Raw genomic sequence first — 24471 nt, forward strand, 5'->3', positions numbered from 1 at the left:
ACTTTGTTCTAGCTATTTTACTGCTCCTCCTCTTTGGTTACAATCAGCCAATAACATTCATCATCATCATTATTTTTATTTTACTTCCTCCACCCAATTCCAGCAGAGATCTTTTCTCTCGATGTAGAATCTTTTCTCTCTATGTCGAATCTTTTCTCTCAATGTCGAATATTTTCTCTCTATGTCAAATCTTTCCTCTCTATGTCAAATCTTTTCTCTCTATGTCAAATTTTTTTTCTCTCTGTCGAATCTTTTCTCTCCCTGTCAAATCTTTTCTCTCTCTGTCGAATCTTTTCTCTCTCTGTCAAATTTTTTCTCTCTCTGTCGAATCTTTTCTCTCTCTGTCAAATCTTTTCTCTCTGTCAAATCTTTTCTCTCTCTGTCAAATCTTTTCTCTCTCTGTCAAATTTTTTCTCTCTCTCTGGCGAATCTTTTCTCTCTCTGTCAAATCTTTCCTCTCTATGTCAAATCTTTTCTCTCTCTGTCAAATCTTTCCTCTCTATGTCAAATCTTTTCTCTCTCTCTGTCAAATCTTTTCTCTCTGTCGAATCATTTCTCTCTCTGTCAAATCGTTTCTCTCTGTCGAATCTTTTCTCTCTCTGTCGAATCTTTTCTCTCTGTCAAATCTTTTCTCTCTATGTAGAATAATCCTGGAGTAATAGAGCTAAAGTTAGGCACATTCAACCACAGGTTGGATGGACACAGATCGCTATTGTCAGCATCATGTCGAATCTCCTATCTATATCGAACTGTTGTCACAACAAAAACGAAAATAAAGCATTTATTTATGTCAGATCTTTCATTTTTCGGATTCTGCACTTTTGCTATCGTTTGTTAAAACAATAACGAAAATAACTGAAATTCGGACAAAAATGCATTCGGGCGAAAACAAGGCAATTGGTTCCATTAGATTTTAGTTAGGAGTATCAGAGTAGAGGGGGCTGAATACAAATACATGCCACACTTTTCAGATATTTATTTGTAAAAAATAAAAAATAAAATCATTTATCATTTTCCTTCCACTTCACAATTATGTGCCACTTTGTGTTGGTCTATCACATAAAATCCCAATAAAATACATTTAAGTTTTTGGTTGTAACATGATAAAATGTGGAACATTTCAAGGGGTATGAATACTTTTTAAAGGCACTGTAAAACTGGATGGAAAGGGGGGGATTAAAATAATAAATTTATTGGCAAAAATAGGAACTAAAATATTGTGTAAATAATTCAAGGCTTCAGTTCTCTTGTTGCCTTTCTGCTATGTGAATCCCCCCTTCTTAATATAAATATATATTAACTTTATAAGCTGGAGTGCATTTGATTTGCTTCGCTGGAAATGAGTACACACATACTGGTCCATTTTGGCTCATGTAAGTCCCCTTGATCAGAACTGAATTAGCAAAGACTGAACATGGCCTGTACATGTGTAATGCTTGTAAACTTTAGGATGCTGGGAACGGGGCCAATTCTGAGCAATATATACAGGTTACACTTTATTGTTCATTGTCCAAACACTGTTTATGCAACATAATATTTTTTTGCCATAAACAATTTATATTTTAAGGAATCAGTTACTAAGTGGGCACCTGTGTATCTGGAAAATAACATACAATGTATTTTCAGTAAAAAAAAAAAAAAAAAGTGCTAATGCCTGTTTTCATTAGTGTGTTTGAGCAAGAACAGAATGCTTTTTGAGCAGCCACTAAAACAGAAGTAAAGGGTGGAATGTTAATATGTACAAAAAAAAAATCAAAAATCAAAAGTATACCCTTAAAAAAGAATTCCACTTAAAATAAATGTATACATTTAGTATGAATGGGAATAAAGTAAGTGCGATGTTCATGTTCCTTGCCTTTGTGCTTCTATAGTCTTACAAAGAATGTATAGTGTTTCTACATATTTTAGATACACATTTAAAGGAGATTCAATGTAAATAATCTTATCAATGGGTGTTCATTTTTTTTTTTTACTTTTCTTTCTCTATAAACACTATATTGTCAAAAGTATTGCCTTTACACGCACATGGACTTTAACTTCTTCAGATCCGCGCTATATGATGGCTACAGCGCGGATCTGCTTTGCCCGGAGTACGTCTATTGATGTCCTCTCCTTTACTGGCTCGCCACGCCCCCCTGAAGGGCGTGCGTGGCATGCGCTGTGATCACCCAAATCAATGAGACTCGGGTGATCACAGATCCGAGTAAGGGGCTGATCCTGGCCCCTTATCACGTGATCAGCTGTCAGCCAATGACAGCTGATCACCTGATATAAACTTAAGATCTGTAATCGTTTTTGTTTTTTTTCTTCTCACGCTGACAGCTTCTCACTGGCTTCTGTTTGAAGGGACATCTGTCCCGAAGAGGAAGAGCCTGATATGTGCCCACCACTACCGCCTGCCAGTGCCACGAATCAGTGTCCACATTAAGTGCCAGCAATCAGTGCCCACAGTAAGTGCCAGCAATCAGTGCCACCTATCCATTCCTACCAGTGGAGCCAATCAGTGCCTCATCAATGCCACCTAGCAGTGCTGCCTATCAGCTTAGCTCCCAACTGTCCCTGATTTGGGGCAATGTCCCTCTTTCCTCCTCATTTGTCCGTCATTTTGGTCTGATTTATATAGATGTATATAAAATGCACTTTTCATCATTCAAAAAGTGTTTCCCAGTGCTAAACCTTTCATCCAGCTTCTAAATTGGTGCATTTGTACATTTTAAAAGCCAATATAAAGGAATAGAAGAGGCAAAAAAAAGTCCTTGTGGATTTATTTAACCTTTTTTTTGGTTAATTCTCCTTTAAGGGAGTGTGGCAGGGGGTGTGTCCCATGCCTACATACATTTGTTAGTAGATGTCCCTCATTCCCATCTCAAAATGTTGGGAGGTATGCTATCAGTGCCACCTACCAGTGCCGATCAATGCCCATCACTGCCACCCATCAGTGTCCATCAATGTCACCCATCAGTGCCAGCTATCAGTGCCACCTATCAGTGCCACCTATTAGTGCCCTTCAGTGTCACCTATCAATGCCCTTCAGTGCCACCCATCAGTGCCATCCATCAGTGCCACCTCTCAGTGCCCAGCAATGCCACCTCTCAGTGCCCACCAGTACCACCTTCTCAGTGGTGCTTTATCAGTGCCCATCAGTGTTGCCTAATCAGCGTACATTAATGAAGGAGAAAAATACCTGTTTGCAAAATGTATTAACAAAATATAAAACGGTTTTGTATTTTTTTTTAATTCTGTCTTTTTAATTTTTTTTTACAAAAAATAAAAAACCCAGATGTGATCAAATACCACCAAAAGAAAGCTCTATTTGTGGGGAAAAAATGATACAAATTTAATTTTGGTACAGGGTTTTATGATTGTCCAATTGTCATTCAAAGAGTGACAGGGCTAAAAGCTGAAAATTAGTCTGGGCGGGGGGGTGTTTAGGTGCCCAGTAAGTATGTGGTTAATGGTATCCCAGTCTTAGTCTGTAGGGTTCAATATTGAGTTGGCCCGCCCTTTGCAGATATAACAGCTTCAACTCTTCTGGGAAGGCTGTCCACACGGTTTAGGAGTGTGTCTATGGGAATGTTTGACCATTCTTCCAGAATTGAGGTCAGGCACTGATGTTGGACGAGAAAGCCTGGCTCGCGGTCTCCACTCTAATTCATCCCAAATGTGTTCTAGCAGGTTGAGGCCAGTCAAGTTCCTCCACCCTGAACTGGCTCATCCACAATATATTGCCAAAAGTATTGGGCCACCCTTCCAAATCATTTGGTGGAGGGGGGATTATGAAGTGGGCTTGTTTTTCATGGGTTGGGCTTGGCCCCTTAGTTCCAGTGAAGGGAACTCTTAAGGGGTCAGCAAGACATTTTGGACAATTTCAAGCTCACAACTTTGTGGGAACAATTTGGGGATGGCATCCTCCTGTTCTAACATGACTGAGCACCAGTGCACAAAGCAAGATCCATAAAGACATGGATGAGCAAGTTTGGGGTGGAAGAACTTGATTGGCCTGCACAGAGTCCTGCCCTCACCCCAAACTCACTCATCCATGTCTTCATGGATCTTGCTTTGTGCACTCACGTTAGAACAGGAGGAGGCCTTCCCCAAACTGTTCCCACAAAGTTGTGAGCTTGAAATTGTCCAAAATGTCTTGCTGACCCCTTAAGTTTTCCCTTCACTGGAACTAAGGGGCCAAGCCCAACCTATGAAAAACATCCCCACACTGTAATCCCTCCTCCACCAAATGATTTGGAGGGGTGGCCCAATACTTTTGGCGATATATTAACTAAGAGGCCAAGCCCAACCCCTAAAAAACAACCCCCCACCATAATCCCCCCTCCACCAAAAGATTTGGACCAGTACACAAAGAAAGATCCATAAAGACATGGATGAGCGAGTTCTGACCTCAACACCTTTGGGATGAATAAAGCCCCATACACACTATCAGTTTTTCTGCTGAGTTGTAACTTCAGATTTACCAAAACCATGTAATATGAGGTCAAACCTTAGGAGTTTCAATTTGTTTGCAATCAGGCAGGCCCTTGTACTAAATGGTTTTGGTAAATCTGAAGGAAAAATCAGCAGAAAATCTGATAGTGTGTATGAGGCTTAAGAATGCAGACTGTGAGCCAGGCCAGTTAGTGGTTTGCTATTGGAGGCACTGGTCAAGGTGGAGAAGCCAGGAGTGCCAGCAGGGAAGCTGCGGGACACGAGAAGAAGAGGATCGAGACTGCTCTGTGCAAAACCACTGCACAGAGCAGGTAAGTATAACTTTTTTTTTAAGCCAAACTTTTAATACCACTTTAATGTAGTGTAGAGTAATGTTACATTAGTTAGGTTGACATACATTTCACTGAGTGCGAAGCTATCCTCTACCCAGGAGTGGGGAAGGTGAGGTGCAGCACAAAGCAAGGTCTATAAAGACATGGATGAGTGAGTTTTGGATGAAGGAACTTGACTGGCCTGACTTCAACTTGATAGAACACATTTGGGATGAATTTGAGCGGAGACTGCGAGCCAGGCCTTCTCGTCCAACTTTGGGATGAATTTGAGCGCAGACTGCAAGCCAGGACTTCTCGTCCAACATTAGTGCCCGACCTCACAAATGTTCTTCTGGAAGAATGGTCAAACTTTTCCATAGACTCACTCATAAACCTTGTGGACGGCCCTCCCAGAAGAGTTGAAGCTGTTATAGCTGTACAGGGTGGGCCAACTCAATGTTGAACCCTACGGACTAATGCCCTGCACACATGGTTGGACATTCGGACCACAAAATCCATAGGATTTTTTCTGACAGATTTTGTCCAAAACTTGTGTTGCACACACACGGTCGGACAAAGTTGTTGGAAAATCAGATCGTTCTGAACGAGGTGACGTCAAACACGTACGTCGGGACTATAAACAGGCCAGCAGCCAATAGCTTACCTCTCTTAGTTTATTCTGAGCATGCGTGGCACATTGTCCATCGGAATTGTCTACACACAATCGGAATTTATGCGCTCAGATTTTGTTGTCAGAAAATTTTAGATCCTGCTCTCAAACTTTATGCATCGGAAAATCCAACAGAAAAAGTCCGATAGAGCCCACACACGATCGGATTTTCCAACAACATAATCCGATCAGACTTTTTCCATTGGAATTTCCGACCGTGTGTACAGGGCATAAGACTGGGATTAAAGTCCATGCACTTTTGGTAATATAGTGTATAATTCACCCATGCATTTAGCTGCTTGCCTAGAGTTCAGCAATAATAACACCATGGCACGCCTCATGGTAAAGTGTCCACTGGGTAGCGCTATCCTAATGCTGCCTCTGTTTCATTTTCTTTTCTTTGACCAGAGACAGCAATATTGGACATATTTTACTTCCAGAAAAATAGAGATTTAATTGTAGCCCATATGCTTTAGCAAAAATGTGCAGAAATCGGCCCGGCTCTCATTTCTATAAGGAAACACTTTAACCCCTTGTTGGCTGCCATCGCTCTTGCCAGCGCTTGGAACAGAAACAGAGACCGGAGGGTTGGGGGGAGGGGGGCGATCGGGCAGTCCTGCGGTGAGGGGTTAATATTTTTTTGTGGAGTACCAGCATATTAGAACAATTATAGTGATTCATTGTCTATGTCTAATAGTATAATGTGATTGTAGAGACAGCAGAGTGGGCGTTTGGAAAAATACACAGCAGCAAAGCAGAGCCAGTGTGAGGCCCTAGCAGGAAATGAGTGTGGGTGTGAACCCTGTCACAAATGGTTGGATTAAACGCCGATTCCACAGCTGAAGAGATAGGTATGAAAAAGCCATTAAAGTCCATTGCGACGGTATTACGGGGTCGGCCCATGATGTACTTTGGAAAAAAAAAAAGAAACGCAGGCATCGCGAGCGACTCACTTCAGCTAATCTACTAGAAAATGCATGATGTATTTCGCTGTTTGCCCATTCCAAATAACAATTACATAATCTAATAATGTTGTCAGTAAGACACTTATTTTCAATTAGCAATCTCCAGCGTGGAGCGGGATAATAATACGGGAAAATGTACTTCCTGCTGCCTGACCATGAAACAGTCAAAAATGATGAGTGACTTCGGTCGTTCATATTTTTTTCATTACAACTCTTTTCCTGCATAGCGTTATAATTGAATTAGACGTTCCTAGTTCTGCTGCTTTCCATGAGCTGAAAAATAATCTTTCCTGCTTGAATATTCTCACTTACATTGAGTTTTAATCCAACGACATCATCCTTGTGTTTTCTATGGTGTAACTGCTGTACAGTATATCACAGCCAGAGAGAGAGAGATTCCGTTCACGATTGTTCCTATTGATCATGTCAGTAACCACTTTAGGTCTGGAAGATTTACCCTCTTTTATGACCAGGCCATTTTTTGTGATGCGGCACTGCGTAGCTTTAACTGACAATTGCGCGGTTGTGTGACGCTGTACCCAAAAGAAAATTTACGTCCTTTTTTTCCTCACAAATAGGGCTCTTTTTTTGGTGATATTTGATCGCCTCTGTGTTGTTGTTTTTTTTGCGCTATAAACAAAAAAAGAACGACCGTTTTGAAAAAATAAATAATTTTTTACTTTTTGCCATAAAAGGTATCCCCAAAAAAATCTACAAAAAAAAATTATACATGTGTATATATATATATGTGTATATATATATATATATATATATATATATATATATATATATATATATATATATATATATATATATATATATATATATATATATATATATGTATATATATATATATATATATATATATGTATATATATATATATATATATATATATATATATATATATATATATATATATATATATATAAATAGATAGATAGATAGATAGATAGATAGATAGATAGAGAGATAGAGAGATAGATATAGATATATACGCAAATCAATCAATATACGCTTATTGCATTTTTGTTACCAAAAATATAATATGTAGAATACATATTGGCCTATATATATATATATATATATATATACAATTTATTATGATTATTATTATTTTTATGCCGATATGTATTCTTCTACATATTTTTGGTTAAAAAAATCTCAATAAGAGTATATTGATTGGTTTGTGCAAAGGTAATATCGTCTACAAAATAGAAATGGATTTATTGCATTTATATTATTTTTCTAGTAATGGCGGTGATCAGTGATTTTTTGTGTGACTGTGACATTGCAGCGGACAGATCGGACATTTTTCACGCTTTTGTGGGACCAGTGACATTTATGCAGCGATCAGAGCTACAAATAGGCACTGAACACTCTATAAATGTCACTGGCAGGAAAGGGGTTAACACTAGGGGGCAATCAAGGGGTTAAGTGTTCACTAAGGAGGTGTTTCTAACTGTAGGGTGAGGGGACTGACTATCCTGATTACTAGGAACAGCAGATCTCTCTCTACTTCCCTGACAGAACGGGGATCTGTCTGTTTACATTGACAGATCCCCATTCTGGCTCTCTGCGGCAGACATCGCTGTCACCGGCCACGCGCATCGGCTCTCAGGCATCGCAGCGCGTGCCCCCTATAGCACTTATGCCACGTACACACGACCAAACTTTTTGACAGACTAGGTCTCACGGTCTTTCTGAACGAAACGGACTTGGCCACACATGACCGGACTAAGTCCGTTCGAAAAACCATTCATTTTGAACATGATAACGTAAACGGGACTAAACAAGGAAGTTCAATAGCCAGTAGTCAATAGCTGCCCTTGCGTCGTATTTGGTCCGTCGGACTAGCACACGGACGAACAGTTTTCCAGATTTTTAGTCCATCGGACTTGAGTCTGTCAGATAGATTTGAAACATGTTTTATTTCTAGGTCCGTCTGACTTTTGGGAAAAAAAAGTCCGCTGGAGCCCACACACTATCGCATTGTCCGACAGATTCCGGTCCGCCGGACCAAGTCTGCCGGAAAGTTCGATCGTGTGTACGCGGCATAAAAGCTACTGACGTACACCTACGGTGGTTTGCGCAGCCATGCCAACCTGCCGTCGTATAATGACGGCGGCTGGTTGGCAAGTAGTTAACCACTTTATCTCTGGAATATTTACCCCCCTTCATGACCAGGCCATTTTTTTGCGATACGCCACTGCGTTACTGACTTGGAATTTTATAGATAGGCAACTCCTTTTCTCATATTGATTAGTGGTTCCAAATTAATAATAACTACTGCAGTAGGGAACAGACACAAAAGATACAGTCAGCATCTTTCCAAATAACTTTTCTGCTTTATTATGACACAATTGAAGGTTTTTATACATATGATTACGTAGGTATCACATTAATATTACAAATGTACTTGTATGGTAACAAGGGGCGTAACATAGGCAGACTAATTCTAATCACTCGAAAGAATGCAAATATGTACTGAAAACATTATTAGTCCTGTGTGCACAGTGAGGGCAATGTGCAATACATACAAAATAGAATACAATTATATTCAGAACTTACAAATTTCCTTTACAGTCTACCTATCCATAAAATTCCATGTCAGTTACTTTAACCACTTGCCGACCGCCGCACGCCGATGTACGTCGGCAGAATGGCACGGGCAGGCATAAGCACATACATGTACGTGATTTGCCTCCCGCGGGTCGGGGGCCCGATCGGGCCCCCGCCCGGTGCCTGCGGCGGTCGGTTTTCGTTCGGGAGCGATCCCGGACGAGGGGACGGCCATTCATTCATGGCCACCCCCTCGCGATCGCTCCCGACGAATGGAAATCCCCGGTGACATCACTTCCTCTCCTGTAATGTAAACACAGGAGAGGAAGTGATGTATTCTCTCCTCCGTGTCGGTATTTTTCGTTCCGACACAGAGGAGAGCGGATCAGTGAGTTGCACCAACACATCCCACACACAGTAGAACATGCCAGGCACACTCACACCCCCCCTTTACCCCCCGATCACCCCCCCAATTACCCCTGCCCCCCAGTCACAGTGACACCAATGTCATTTTTTTTTTTTTTTTTTTTTTTTTTGCATTGGTGTCATTTGTGACTGTAATAACTGTTAGGGCAGTTAGGGTTAGCCCCCTTTAGTTCTAATGTACCCCCCTAACCCCCCCAATAAAGGTTTAACCCCGTGATCACCCCCCGTCGCCAGTGTCACTAAGGCTGGGTTCACATTGCAGCGGTTTATGAGAACGAATGTGATTCGCACCGCACTGCAGTGCAAATCACATCCGATCTCTGTGCGATTCGAGTTCAGCCATTCGCCGCACCCGCCGCACCCGCCGCACCCGCCGCAAATTCGCACGGGACCCTTTTTTTGGCCCGCAGCAGAATCGGATCGCATGGGTGTTCACACCATGCGATCCGAGTTTGCAGATCGCACTGCGATATGCGAACTGATCTGGGGGTGTCAGTAACATTTCACTGACACTCCCAGCAGTTCGCATAGGGCAGTGTGAACTGCCGCCGGGAGGCATGCGATGCGGGAACCCGCCGCGGATTCGCGGCGTTTCCGCATCGCTCCAGTGTGAACCCAGCCTAATAAGCGATCATTTTTCTGATCGCCGTATTAGTGTCACAGGTGACGCTAGTTAGGCAGGTAGGTATTTAGGTTCGCCGCAGCTTTTTATAGCGCTAGGGACCCCCATATACTACCGCATAAAGCCCCCTGATTGCCCCCTAGTTAACCCTTTCACCAGTGATCACCATATAACTGTTACAGGTGACGCTGGTTGGTTAGTTATTTTTTTATAGTTTCAGGGCACCCGCCATTTATTACCTAATAAAGGTTTAACCCCCTGATCACCCGGCAGGTGTCATTTGTGACTAATAACTGTTAGGGCAGTTAGGGTTAGCCCCCTTTAGTTCTAAGGTACCCCCCTAACCCCCCCAATAAAGGTTTAACCCCGTGATCACCCCCCGTCGCCAGTGTCACTAAGGCTGGGTTCACATTGCAGCGGTTTATGAGAACGGATGTGATTCGCACCGCACTGCAGTGCAAATCACATCCGATCTCTGTGCGATTCGAGTTCAGCTATACAGATAGTATGGCTGAATTCGTGTCGCACCCGCCGCACCCGCCGCAAACTCGCACGGGACCCTTTTTTTGGTCCGCAGCAGAATCGGATCGCATGGGTGTTCACACCATGCGATCCAAGTTTGCAGATCGCACTGCGATATGCGAACTGATCTGGGGGTGTCATTAACATTTCACTGACACTCCCAGCAGTTCGCATAGGGCAGTGTGAACTGCCGCCGGGAGGCATGCGATGCGGGAACCCGCCGCGCATTCGTGGCGTTCCCGCATCGCTCCAGTGTGAACCCAGCCTAATAAGCGATCGTTTTTCTGATCGCTGTATTAGTGTCACAGGTGACGCTAGTTAGGCAGGTAGGTATTTAGGTTCGCCGCAGCTTTTTATAGCGCCAGGGACCCCCATATACTACCGCATAAAGCCCCCTGATTGCCCCCTAGTTAACCCTTTCACCAGTGATCACCATATAACTGTTACAGGTGACGCTGGTTGGTTAGTTATTTTTTTATAGTTTCAGGGCACCCGCCATTTATTACCTAGTCTCACTAGTGTACCCCTAAATTTAGGGGTGTCTACTTTCTAAAATGGGGTCATTTGGGGGGGGGGGTTTGTGCCATCTTGGCATTTTATGGCCTTCAAAACTGTAACGCCCTTAGAAAGCCTGAAGGCGGTGCTTGGTTTTTGGGGCCCCGTACGCGGCTAGGCTCCCAAAAAGTCCCACATATGTGGTATCCCCGTACTCAGGAGAAGCAGCAGAATTTATTTTGGGGTGTCATTTCACATATGCCCATGGCATGCGTGAGCAATATATCATTTAGTGACAACTTTGTGAAAAAAAAAAAAAGTTTGTAATTTTCCCGCAACTTGTGGCAAAATATAAAATATTCCATGGACTCAACATGCCTCTCAGCAAATAGCTTGGGGTGTCTACTTTCTAAAATGGGGTCATTTGTGGGGGTTTTGTGCCATCTTGGCATTTTATGGCCTTCAAAACTGTAATAGGTAGTGAGAAGTGAACTCAAAAAATTACGCCCTTAGAAAGCCTGAAGGCGGTGCTTGGTTTTCGGGGCCCCGTACGCGGCTAGGCTCCCAAAAAGTCCCACATATGTGGTATCCCCGTACTCAGGAGAAGCAGCAGAATTTATTTTGGGGTGTCATTTCACATATGCCCATGGCATGCATGAGCAATATATCATTTAGTGACAACTTTGTGAAAAAAAAAAAAAAAAAAAAAAAGTTTGTAATTTTCCCGCAACTTGTGGCAAAATATAAAATATTCCATGGACTCAACATGCCTCTCAGCAAATAGCTTGGGGTGTCTACTTTCTAAAATGGGGTCATTTGTGGGGGTTTTGTGCCATCTTGGCATTTTATGGCCTTCAAAACTGTAATAGGTAGTGAGGCGTGAAATCAAAAATTTACGCCCTTAGAAAGCCTGAAGGCGGTGCTTGGTTTTCGGGGCCCTGTACGCGGCTAGGCTCCCAAAAAGTCCCACATATGTGGTATCCCCGTACTCAGGAGAAGCAGCAGAATTTATTTTGGGGTGTCATTTCACATACGCCCATAGCATGTGTGAGCAATATATCATTTAGTGACAACTTTGTGTAAAAAAAAAAAAAAAATTTTTTTTTTGTCATTATTCAATCGCTTGAGGCAAAAAAATAAAATATTCAATGGGCTCAACATGCCTCTTATCAATTTCCTTAGGGGGTCTACTTTCCAAAATGGGGTCATTTGGGGGGGTTTTGTACTGCCCTGTCATTTTAGCACCTCAAGAAATGAGATAGGCAGTCGTAAACTAAAAGCTGCGTAAATTCCAGAAAACGTACCTTAGTTTGTAGATGTGACAACTTTTGCGCAAACCAATAAATATACAATTATTGACTTTTTTTTTACCAAAGACATGTGGCTGAATACATTTTGGCCTAAATGTATGACTAAAATTGAGTTTATTGGATTTTTCTAATAACAAAAAGTAGAAAATATCATTTTTTTTCAAAATTTGCGGTCTTTTTACGTTTATATCGCAAAAAATAAAAATCGCAGAGGCAATCAAATACCATCAAAAGAAAGCTCTATTTGTGGGAAGAAAAGGACGCAAATTTTGTTTGGGTACAACATTGCATGACCGCGCAATTACCAGTTAAAGCAGCGCAGTGCCAAAGTGTAAAAAGACCTCTGGTCATTTACCAGCAAAATGGTCCGGTCTGAAAGTGGTTAACTGACAATTGTGCTGTCGTGCGACATTGTACTCAAATAAAATGTATGTCCTTTTTTCCACAAATCGAGCTTTCTTTTGGTGATTGATCACCTCTGCAGTTTTTATCTTTTGCGCTATGACCAAAAAAAGAACGACAATTTTGAAAAAAAAAAAGCTATATTTTTACTTTCTGCTATAAAACATATCCATTAAAAAAAATCCAAAAATCTAATTTCTTCATCAATTTAGGCCAAAATGTGTTCTGCTACATATCTTTGGTGACAAAATCCTAATAAGCGTATATTGATTGGTTTGCACAAAAAAAGTTATAGGGGTTGATTTACGAAAGGCAAATATACTGTGCACTTTGCAAGAGCAGTTGCTCCAGAGCTTAGTAAATGAGCAGAAGCTTTGATGACTTTCCTTATCCAATCATGTGCAAGCAAGAATGCTGTTTCTTTTATTTTCCTTACACGTGATTGGGAATTCTTGGCAAAGTGAAGCCTTACCTCATTTACCAAGCTCTGCAGCAACTGCACTTTGCAAAGTGCACAGACTTTTTGTTTTTAGTAAATCAACCCCAATGTGTCTACAAACTATGGGATATTTTAATTTATTTAGATTTATTTATTACTGGCAGTGATCAGCAACTTATAGCGGGGTTGTTATATTGCTGTGGTCATTCTGACACTAACTGTCACTTTTGACACTTTTTGGGGGACCAGTGACACTAATACAGTGATCAGTGCTAAAAAAAAATGCACTGTCACTGTACTAAAAATACTGACCGGGAAGGGGTTAACATCACGGGTGATGAAAAGGTTAACTGTGTGACTATCCAGTGTTTTGGTGTACTGTGGGAGGTGCTTTTACTAGGGGAAGTAATTGATTTTATTCCCTGCTTTGCAGGGAAAGAAGATCTATGACTACCCCGCTGACAGGCCTTGTTTACAAATTCATGAGGATCGCCAGTTGTTGGCGGTAATCCATCGGCTGGCACCCGGTGATCAACATCTGCTGTGTCTAATTACAGCACAGCCAGGTCACCAGCGATGCGTGAGCAAGGGCCCTCTACCTGGAAGTGTCAGATTGCGTACTCGGTACGGGATCTGGCACAGCCGAGCTGCCTTGCCGCCATATATATCTAGGTTATACGGTCGGCAAGCGGTTAAAAATCAAATATGTTTATTCCAAAATGAGAAATAACAGTATGTATCAATGGATAACAACATATACAATATGCGCCATAGACCATAACTCCAACTTCAATCCACAAACCCTATTTGAATCATACTTGATCATATCGGTTAGGCATGGCATATGCTCTAGCGGGACTATGGGGGTTATTTACTAAAACTGGAGGGTGCAAAATCTGGTGCAGATCTGCATAGAAACCAATCAGCTTCCATTTTTATTTTTATTTTTTGTCAAAACTTTATTGAACAAGCTGAAATTAGAAGCCGATTGGCTACCGTGCACAACTGCGTCAGATTTTGCACTCTCCAGTTTTAGTAAATCCAACCTTGTATTCTCTCTACGTGTTTCATTGAATATATGTACTTCTTCAGGAACGTAAGCATAAAATGTGAATTTACAGTATATCTATAATGTATAACAGTGTTGTTAGGGTCATCATTAACCAATGACACCACAAAGCTCCTAATTCACTACCTTGTTATCTCTCGCCACAACTACTGCAACTCCTCCCTCATTGGCTTATCTTTACATAGACTATCCCCTCTTCTGTCCATCATGAATGCTGCTGCCGGACTCATCCACCTACCACCTTACCAATGGTCCAGTGACTGCTGTCCCTCTATGATGCCCAGTTAGATGTAATATCTAAGAAGAATGTGGATACCCTATCAGTCAATGAATCAAAAAATCTCCCAATAAGTAGACCACGCCCCATCAATATATGTTAACCACTTAACAACCGCCCATTGCCGATTAACGGCTTCAGGGCGGTTGTTTAACTCTGAGAGGCCGTTAATTAACGGCCTCCCAGAATTCTGCTCTCGCGCGCCCCCTGGGGCGCGCACTCGAGAGCATCCTGTGGACCCGGCGCATCACGAATCACGGTAAACGGACGCTCAGCGCGGCCGTTTACCACGTGATCGCTCCGTCAAATGACGGAGTGATCACTTGTAAACAAACCGGCGTCATGTTATGACGCCGGTTCCTCCCTCCCCCTCTCTGTACCGATCGGTACAGCGGAGGGGGAAGAGATCGGTGTCAGCAGCGATGTGGGCTGCATCTGCAGTGCCCACATCGCTGCGCACCGAAAATTAACCCCTCATTTCCCTGCCAACACTCTGCAATACCCTGCCATTACTCTGCATTACTCTGCAATACCCCCATTACTCTGCATTACTCTGCAATACCCCCATTACTCTGCAATACCCCCATTACTCTGCATTACCCTGCAACACTCTGCATTACCCTGCAACACTCTGCATTGCCCTGCAACACTCTGCATTGCCCTGCAACACTCCGCAATGCCCTGCAACGCTCCGCAATACCCTGCAACGCTCCGCAACACCTTGCAACACTCCGCAACACCTTGCAACACTCCGCAACACTCCGCAATACCCTGCAACACTCTGCAATACCCTGCAACACTCCGCAACACCTTGCAACACTCCGCAATACCCTGCAACACTCCGCAACACCTTGCAACACTCCGCAATACCCTGCAACACTCCGCAACACCTTGCAACACTCTGCAATACCCTGCAACACTCTGCAATACCCTGCAACACTCTGCAACATCTTGCAATACCCTGCAACACTCTGCAATACCCTGCAACGCCCTGCAAAACTCCGCAACGCCCTGCAACACTCCGCAACGCCCTGCAACACTCCGCAACGCCCTGCAACACTCCGCAATGCCCTGCAACACTCTGCAACGCCCTGCAACACTCCGCAATGCCCTGCAACACTCCGCAATGCCCTGCAACACTCTGCAATGCCCTGCAACACTCCGCAACACCTTGCAACACTCTGCAATACCCTGCAACACTCTGCAATACTCTGCAACACTCTGCAACGCTTTGCAATACCCTGCAACACTCTGCAATACCCTGCAATACCCTGCAACACCCGCCAATACCCTGCAACACTCTGCAATGCTCTGCAACACCCGCCAATACCCTGCAACACTCTGCAATGCTCTGCAACACCCGCCAATACCCTGCAACACTCTGCAATGCTCTGCAACACCCGCCAATACCCTGCAATGCAATACCCTGCAACGCCATACTCTGAGATACCCAGCCATAGTCGGTGATACCCTGCAATACCCAGCCATAGACACCCCCCCTCCCGCCTCCTCTTCTTGGGTCCCTCTTCGGGGGCCCCTGGCCCCTCCCTCCTGCCGAGTGCCTCCACAGCAAGCAGCTTGCTATGGGGGCACCCGAGCCAAACCACTGCTCTGTGTGTCCATTCAGACACGGAGCCATGGCTCAGCCTCACCCCCTCTCTCTCCTCATTGGCTTGCTGATGTTGATTGATAGCAGCGCCCCGCTGCTGTCTCGGCCAATGAGGAGGGGAGTCCTAGATAGCTGAGACTCTTGTGCAACATCGCTGGATAGAGATAGGGCTCAGGTAAGTATTAGGGGGACTGCTGCACACAGGTTTTTTATCTTAAAGCATAGAATGCATTAAGATAAAAAAATCCATCTGCCTTTAGAACCACTTTAAGTGTAACCAAACAATGCTTTGGATAGAGCCTTCTACAAAATCTCTGGCACCCATGAGGACCAGTTGTTGAGCTGGAGTTCAGCTTTCATTTGTTAGTCAAGTCCATCTAAATCTGCTAGTCTAATATTACCTTCCTCCCAGACTGACAATGCTGCTGACTCCATTGATCCTGCATTCAGAGTGGAGACACCCTAAGAAAGGGCGTGTGTTACTGGCAGGATCATTAGGTGAAAACAAAAAGAAAAAAAAAACTAAAAAAGAAAACAAATGCAGCCATCTAAGGATTGGCAAGCTGCAATAAATTAAATTTTTGCATTTGGGTTTATTACCACTTTAACCACTTGCCGCCACCCCATTTAGCAAAATGACTTCAGCAAAGTGGTTTTGTTATCCTGACCGAACGTCATATGACGTCTTTCAGGATTACAAGTTGCTGCGCGCACCGCATCACAGCGATCGTTGTTGTGGTGTGTCAGTCTGACACACCGCAACATCGATCTAGGTAAAGAGTCTCTGATGGAGACTCTTTACCATGTGATTAACCATTTCCAATCATGGCTGATCACAGTGTAAACACGAAGAGCCATTGATCAGCTTTTCCTCACTCGCGTCTGTCAGATGTGAGTAGAGGAAAGCCGATCGGCTGCTCCTCTGACAGGGGGGTCTGTCTTGTTTGATTATCAGCCCAGTCCCCCTGAGGATGCCCACACTGGGCCACCAGTGACACCACCAGGGATGCCCACCACTAGTCACCCCCAGGTATGCCACCCATGGCCACCAGGGATAAAAATCAGTGCCCACAATGGATGCCAATCAGTGCACACAATGGATGCCTGCCAATCAGTGATGCCCATCAGTACCATCCATAAGTGTACATCAGTTCCACCTATCAGTGCCCATCCATGTCCATCCGTGCCACCTATCAGTGCGCATCTATGCCACCTATCATTGCCCAACCATGCCGCCTATCAGTGCCCATCTGTGCTGTCTTTCAGTGCCCATCAATGCGGCTTCTCAGTGTCTGTCAGTGCCACCCATCAGTGCTGCATATCAGTGCCACCCATCAGTGCTGAATATCAGTGCCACCTATCAGTGCCGCATGTTAGTGCCCATTATCAGTGTCCATCAGTGCCACCTCATCAGTGCCGTCTTATCAGTGCAGCCTCATCAGTGCCCCTTAGTAAAGGAGACAACTTATTTACAAAGTTTTGTAACAGAAACAAAAAAAAAAATATTTCTAAATTTTCGGTCTTTTTTTTGTTTGTTTAGCAGAAAATAAAAATCCCAGAGGTGATCAAATACCACCAAAAGAAAACTCTATTTGTGGGAAAAATAATTATAAAAATTTAGTTTGAGTACAGTGTAGCATGACCACGCAATTGTCATTCAAAGTGTGAGAGCGCTGAAAGCTGAAAATTGGTCTGGGCAGGAAGGTGTACAAGTGCCCGGTATTGAAGTGGTTAAAGGAGTAGTAAAGTCAGAAGGTGTTTTTGTCTTAATGCATTCTATGCATTAAGATAAAAAAAAAACTTTTGTGTAGCAGCCTCCCCAGCACCCCCCTAATTACTTACCTGAGCCCATCTCTCTCCAGCGATGTCCACGGATATCTCAGCCGTTCAGGATACTCCTCCTGATTGGCTGAGACACAGCAGCGGCGCCATTGGCTCCCACGGCTGTCAATCAAAGTCAGTCAGCCAATCATGGGAGAGAGGGGGCAGGGCTGGGTCAGGGCTCTGTGCCTGAATGGACACACGAAGCTGTGACTCAGCTCCATTGCCCCTATAGGAAGCTGCTTGCTGTGGGAGCACTCGATAGGAGGGAGGGGCCAGGAGCAGTGAAGAGGGACCTGAGAAGAGGAGGATCTGGGCTGCTCTGTGCAAAACTAACTGCACAGAGGAGGTAAGTACAGGCATACCCCACTTTTAAATACACAACGGGGTTTATTTACTAAAGCTGGAAAGGGCAAAATCAGGCTCTCTTCTGCATAGAAACCAATGAGCGTCTAACCCCAGCTTGTTCAATTAAGCTTTAGTAATAAAACCTGGAAGCTCATTGGTTTCTATGCAGAAGTGAGCCTGATTTTGCACTTTCCAGCTTTAGTAAATAACCCCCATTGCGTACTTAAAAGTGGGGTATGCCTGTATAATATGGTTATTATTTTGTATTTTTTTTTTAACCACTTACAGACCGGACCGTCTTGCTGGTCAAAGACCAGACCACTTTTTGCAATTCAGCACTGCGTCACTTTAACTGACAATTGCGCGGTCATGCGAGGTGGCTCCCAAACAAAATTGACGTCCTTTTTTCCCACAAATTGAGCTTTCTTTTGGTGGTATTTGATCACCTCTGGGTTTTTTTTTGCGCTATAAACAAAAATAGAGCGACAATTTTGAAAAAAACTCATTATTTTTTACTTTTTGTTATTTGTATTGTTAATATCCCCCAAAAATATATATAAAAACATTTTTTCCCCTCAGTTTAGGCCGATACGTATTCTTCTACATATTTTTGGTAAAAAAAATTGCAATAAGCGATTATTGATTGGTTTGCGCAAAAGTTATAGCGTTTACAAAATAGGGGATAGTTTTATGGCATTTTTATTAATATTTTTTTTTTACTAGTAATGGCGGCGATCAGCGATTTTTATTGTGACTGCGACATTATGGCGGACACATCGGACATTTTTGACACATTTTTGGGACCATTGTCATTTATACAGCGATCACTGCTATATAAATGCAGTGATTCCTGTGTAAATGACACTGGCAGTGAAGGGGTTAACCAGTGGGTGGCAGTGTAGGGGTTAAGTGTTCCTAGGGGCGTGTTACTAACTGTGGGGGGCTTGGCTTTCTTTTAGTGAACACTGATCTCTGCTCCAATCATATGGAGCAGAGATCAGCGTCACTAGTTGCTAGGCAGAATGGAGAAATGCTGTTTACAATGGTATTTCTCCATTCAGCCGCCCCGTGAGATGATCGCGGGTATGCCCGCGGCGATCGAGTCCGCGGGACCCGCGGCCAGACTCACGGGGGTCCCGACCAGCACGTGAGCGCGCTGCCGGCGGCGCGCTCGCGATGCCAGGGCGGCATTGAAGATTGGACATACCCGTGCCATTCTGCCGACGTACATCTGCGTGCGTGGGTCGGGAACTGGTTAAACAAGATTTTACAATCACTTTAAGGGTTTTTAAATTATATTAATTGACTCAATAATGGCAAAATCAAATGCTTTGATGAATAATGTTTCCAGTTTTACTTAGGCTGGCCATACGCAGTGCAAATATCTTACCTGTAACCGGGTTGCAGGAAAGAAATTTGCACAAATCCCCCAGACAGTGCTGACAGGGGAATCCTTCAGAGTAATTGTCTGCTCCCAGCAGGGGGGCTGGGGTCAGAGGAAGCCATCCTGACGGAAGAAGACTAGCAGCTATTGCAGCCACCAGTGAAAATCGAAAGAAAATCTGGCAGACTGGTTGTACCCAAGTTGATTGATTTGCATGTTCTTCCTATGCTTGCGTAGGTTTCCCCTAAGTACTCTGGTTTCCTCTCATACTCCAAAGACATTTAGGTAGGTTAATTGGCTCCTGTCCAAAGTGGCCCTAGTATGTATGTATGCATGTGAGGTTGGAAATTTAGATTGTAAGCTCCACGTGGACAGGGACCAATGTGAATGTACAATGTAAAAAGTATATGTAAAGATCTGCGTAAGTTGCCAGTGTTATATACATGCTTGGAACACATAAAAAAATAAATATAAGTTGAGAAAACAATAGATGGTTAATGATAGGGTTTAAAGGGCCGGTTAGGTTTGAAGGTTGGATACTTATATATTTGCCGTAATATTTATTAACTCAGCAGCATGTGCTAAGATCTGACCATCTGATAAATAAGAATTCAAAATAAACAGGAAGACTTGTCTTACTGCTCATCCACACTTATTCTGCTACTTGAATTCCCTTCAAATCGTGCATTCTGGTTCTAATGACCCGTCCCCTCCAATAAAAAGTAATATATATAACAGAACACTTCCATATGTTAAAAACAGTGCCTAAAAGGCAGTTAGCTACATTACTTAAAGTTCATTGAAAACTGGAAATCATAATAAAAACTTTCCTCCTTCCAAATGTTGTTTTTTTATGGCCCCGGCAGCTGAGGCCAGGAGCCGTTATGTGTTCGGGACCTCTACATGTATCGTAATACTGTCAGATCATGAAAAAATACAGAAAGAGCAGCAGGCATTTCCAGGCTTGGTGAACTTTGCAGCATAAATCTGTTGCCGAGATTAAACTCAAGCTTCATAAAGCTCTCCCACTTCTCTCAATAAGGATATGAAACAGTAACGTGCCTTCAAACTGCTTTCAGTGGGATCAGCGGTGGTGCTCTGCCATGAAATTGTAGCTAACAGTTATACCTGGAAGTCTGATAAGTGCAATCTATTTACATGAGAAGAATGTTAAATGGGTTTGGAGGGGAAATGCCGACTGAGCAAAAGAAGGACCCAGTTTTGAAATTTTCAACAGATGTTATTCTGTAACAATGAGTAACTTGTGCTATGGAATAAAGTAGAAGATAGTAGAGTAGTAGTCTACTCATAATAGACAGTTGGCTTCTGAAGAAATACTTCAGATTTTAATGACATGAAATAAAAAAAGTTGATCTGTTATTAACATTTACACACTAATCAAGAAGGAACGTATCAACTTTCCTAAGTTGCATTATTGCTTTGTCTAAAACAAAAATATCCCTTTACCAATAGAAATTGCTCCTGAGATCCCTCATGTGACCTTAAAGCCTGGGTGCTCAACCTAAAGCCCACGAGCCATGTGTGGCTCTTTGGTAATTGTCATGTGGTCCCAGCAGGCCATAGCAGGAGTAAAGTAGAATCAACTTGTAAAGTGGCTGTAATGGCAAAGATCTCTAGCAGTCTCATGTAATACATCCCCAGCCTTTGATGGTCCTCTGTTGCATGCCTCCAGTCTCTTACTCCTTCTCCAGCATCATCCAAATAACAGGCCAAACACCTAAGATGTTCAAATGCAGCCAAGTTTCACTGCAATGACAGCACACCACTCACACCCATGCAAAGCCATGCCCCCTACATATTTCAGTCACAGCAGGGCTTAATCATCCATAATCATCATGATCCCCATGATTAAGCTCTGCTGTGGCAGAAACATGTTGGGGGCATGGCTTTGGGTGTGTCAAGGCTGGGCTCAGCCCTTCCTTCTCTAAGCTGGCTGCTCAGCTGTCAGCTAATTGCCAGCTTGTAGCTCTCCACAGTGATTCACCTGTTGATGATATCCTGCTCGTCGTCATGCCTACTTAAGCCGTCCAGCCCAGATGATCTCTGCCTTCACCTTGGTCACATCTCTAGAGATGCTCTCCTGTGTTCCTGTTATGACTTGCTTGGCTGACATTCCTTCTGGCTCCAGATCCTGCTTGCTGTTCTACTACACTTATCTCTGGCTCCCTGACGTTTTGGCTTATCTGACTATCCTTTCCGGTTCCTGGACTCTGGATATGTTTTGACTATGTTTACTCTGTTTACTTTTTTTTATTATTATTAAACAAGTCTGATTTAACTGTACTTCTGTCTCAGTCTGATTTGTGGTTTCTGACAGGGTGAGATTGACAACATCTTCATTGTGTAGCCAATTATGCTCCGTCCCCATAGGATGGGCTCCATTGGAGTCTGTCTGCTCAGCGGGGAATCTGTCTGTTAATGCCCACTGGGAAAACCGATGGCTGGTCTGTGTCCACTCCACTTATACAGAGTGGACACAGACACAGCCTGCTCTTCTCTATGGGCGGTTGGATGCAAACACCCACCGATGGATGGGGAATGAATGCCCATCCATCTGTTTTAGCGGATAAGATCAGATGTCGGCAGGTGTCAATGGGCACGTCAGTTGACATTCACCACTGCATAGATGGCAATGGATGGTCTGCCTAAAAAACAGACTGACGCAATCGGTCTGCCTGCGTGAAAGGGGCCTTATTTGGATTGTGAACTACAGTGGAGCTAAAGTGGACTCCAGGGCCTTGGCACCTGGGTAATTGCAGGGAATCGAGGAAGATACAGGCTGAGCGGTGAAAGGGTTTAGGTTTGTCTAGTCCTTCTCTAGCATGTCCTCAGTTTCTGGACATCTCCTGTAGTTGGTCTGCAGTCTCTGACAATCATATGGTATCAGGCACCCTTTATCTAGTTTTTAAAGTTTAGTTTAAAAATAGGTCTTGGTGATCTGGAAGGGCCCTCTGTTGAATGTAATAGGTTGTTCTGGCATCTACATATATTGTGTGGCATCTATAGAAGACAAATGTTCTACAAATGAGAACAATGCATGGGGGTTGCATGAGTAATGCAGGAGTAAAGAGTCAGACTGCTGTGGTAGGAAGGCTTCCCTCGAAGATAATCCAAGCCAAGCCAGTCCGCTGAAGCATGGTATACTAAATCAACCAGTGCAATCAACCATTTAATTTATTACATGTCTTCCAAACAATATTTACTTATTTTTTTGTGTATATCGTTTTTTTTTTTTCCCGGTTCTTCAATTTAGATTAATGCCCCACCACCTTTATCATAAATCTTCCTTTTGTTTTTTTCGGCTTGTCTTTCGGTCGAGGCACTTCTTGTTGTGACTGTACTGTGTTCTTTTATGATCCAACGTATAAACTGGAGAAGTCCAGAGTGATGTCAGAGGTCAGAGAAACGATGAAAAAAATACATCTTTGATCCATAAGATTTTATTGCTGACTTCTTGGATGCTTCCAACACACTAACCTAATAATAGAGGCTCTAACAGAGATGTGTTGTAACCTGAGTTATAGTGGTGATCTGAGCTCAGAATCCAGGATAATGGTGACTCAGAGCATTGACGAGACGGTGTGACAAGGATTTGCAGAGAACAGTCTTAAAGCTTTTAGATTTCAAATGATCAATACTAATATACATGGATAATTTGGAATGTTTCAATGCAATTGTTCACAATCAGTTTTCCTGGGAAATATTACTTACCTGTAACTTAGCAAGAGGACTGTTTATGTGTAATATTCAAAGCTAACACGCCACAATAAAGATCCTTATTTTAAAAAGGTGACAGTTATTTTGAGCTGAGAGCCAATTCAGCCAGTTGACTGACAAAAGTTCCTAATCATTACGACTTTGCCTATATGAATTTGTACTAAATCCAGGAACATAGAGTATTGTTTCTTTAGGCTGCCACCTCTGGGCTTGATGAAAAGGGCAATTTTAATTGGCAATAAGTATTTATTATCGCTTTTAACCACTACAATACAGGGCACTTTCGCCTCCTTCCTTCCCAGCCCAATTTTCAGCTTTCATCGCTCTCGCACTTTCAATGACTTTCATGCGCGGTCATGCTACACTGTACCCAAATGAAATTTTTATCCTTTTGTTCACACAAATAGAGCTTTGTTTTGGTGGTATTTATTCACGACTCCGTTTTTTTTTTTGCGATATAAGCGCAAAAAAAGCGGAAATTTGGAAAAAAAACTATATTTTCTTCTTTCTATTTTAAAAGAAATCCGATGAAATCAAATTTTGTCATAAATTTAAGCAAAAATGTATTCTGCTACATGTTTTTGGTAAAAAAAATTACGTTAAGTGTATAATAATTGGTTTGTGTGATCACGGACATATGTACGCAAATGATCATGTACATATGTGTGCAGGTGATCACGTACATATGCGTGCAGATAATCATTGGGACATGTGATTTTAGTGGGACATATGTGGGGGACGTGTGTTTTTATTATTTGGGGACATGTCTTTTTATTATTTGGGGACATGTGTGTTTTGGGGACATGTGTGTTTTGGGGACATGTGTTTTGGGGACATGTGTTTTGGGGACATGTGTGGGGACATGTGTGTATTACACTAGACTAGTCATCAGTGAGTAAAAAGCTGTAAAAACAGCTCATACTCACTGATCACCAGCCGGCTGCAGCGATCTGCTCTCCTCAGCGATGACTTCCGTGTGAGGAGAGGAGAGCCGATTGCCTAGCAACCGGCTGTCTGTTTACATCACATGACGGCTGTGATTAGACACGGCCGTCATGTGATC

The sequence above is a fragment of the Lithobates pipiens genome, unplaced genomic scaffold (assembly GCF_037356315.1).
Source record: "Lithobates pipiens isolate NorthernLeopardFrog02 unplaced genomic scaffold, aLitPip1_a1.2 Scaffold_25, whole genome shotgun sequence".
In the NCBI taxonomy this organism is placed as follows: Eukaryota; Metazoa; Chordata; class Amphibia; order Anura; family Ranidae; genus Lithobates; species Lithobates pipiens.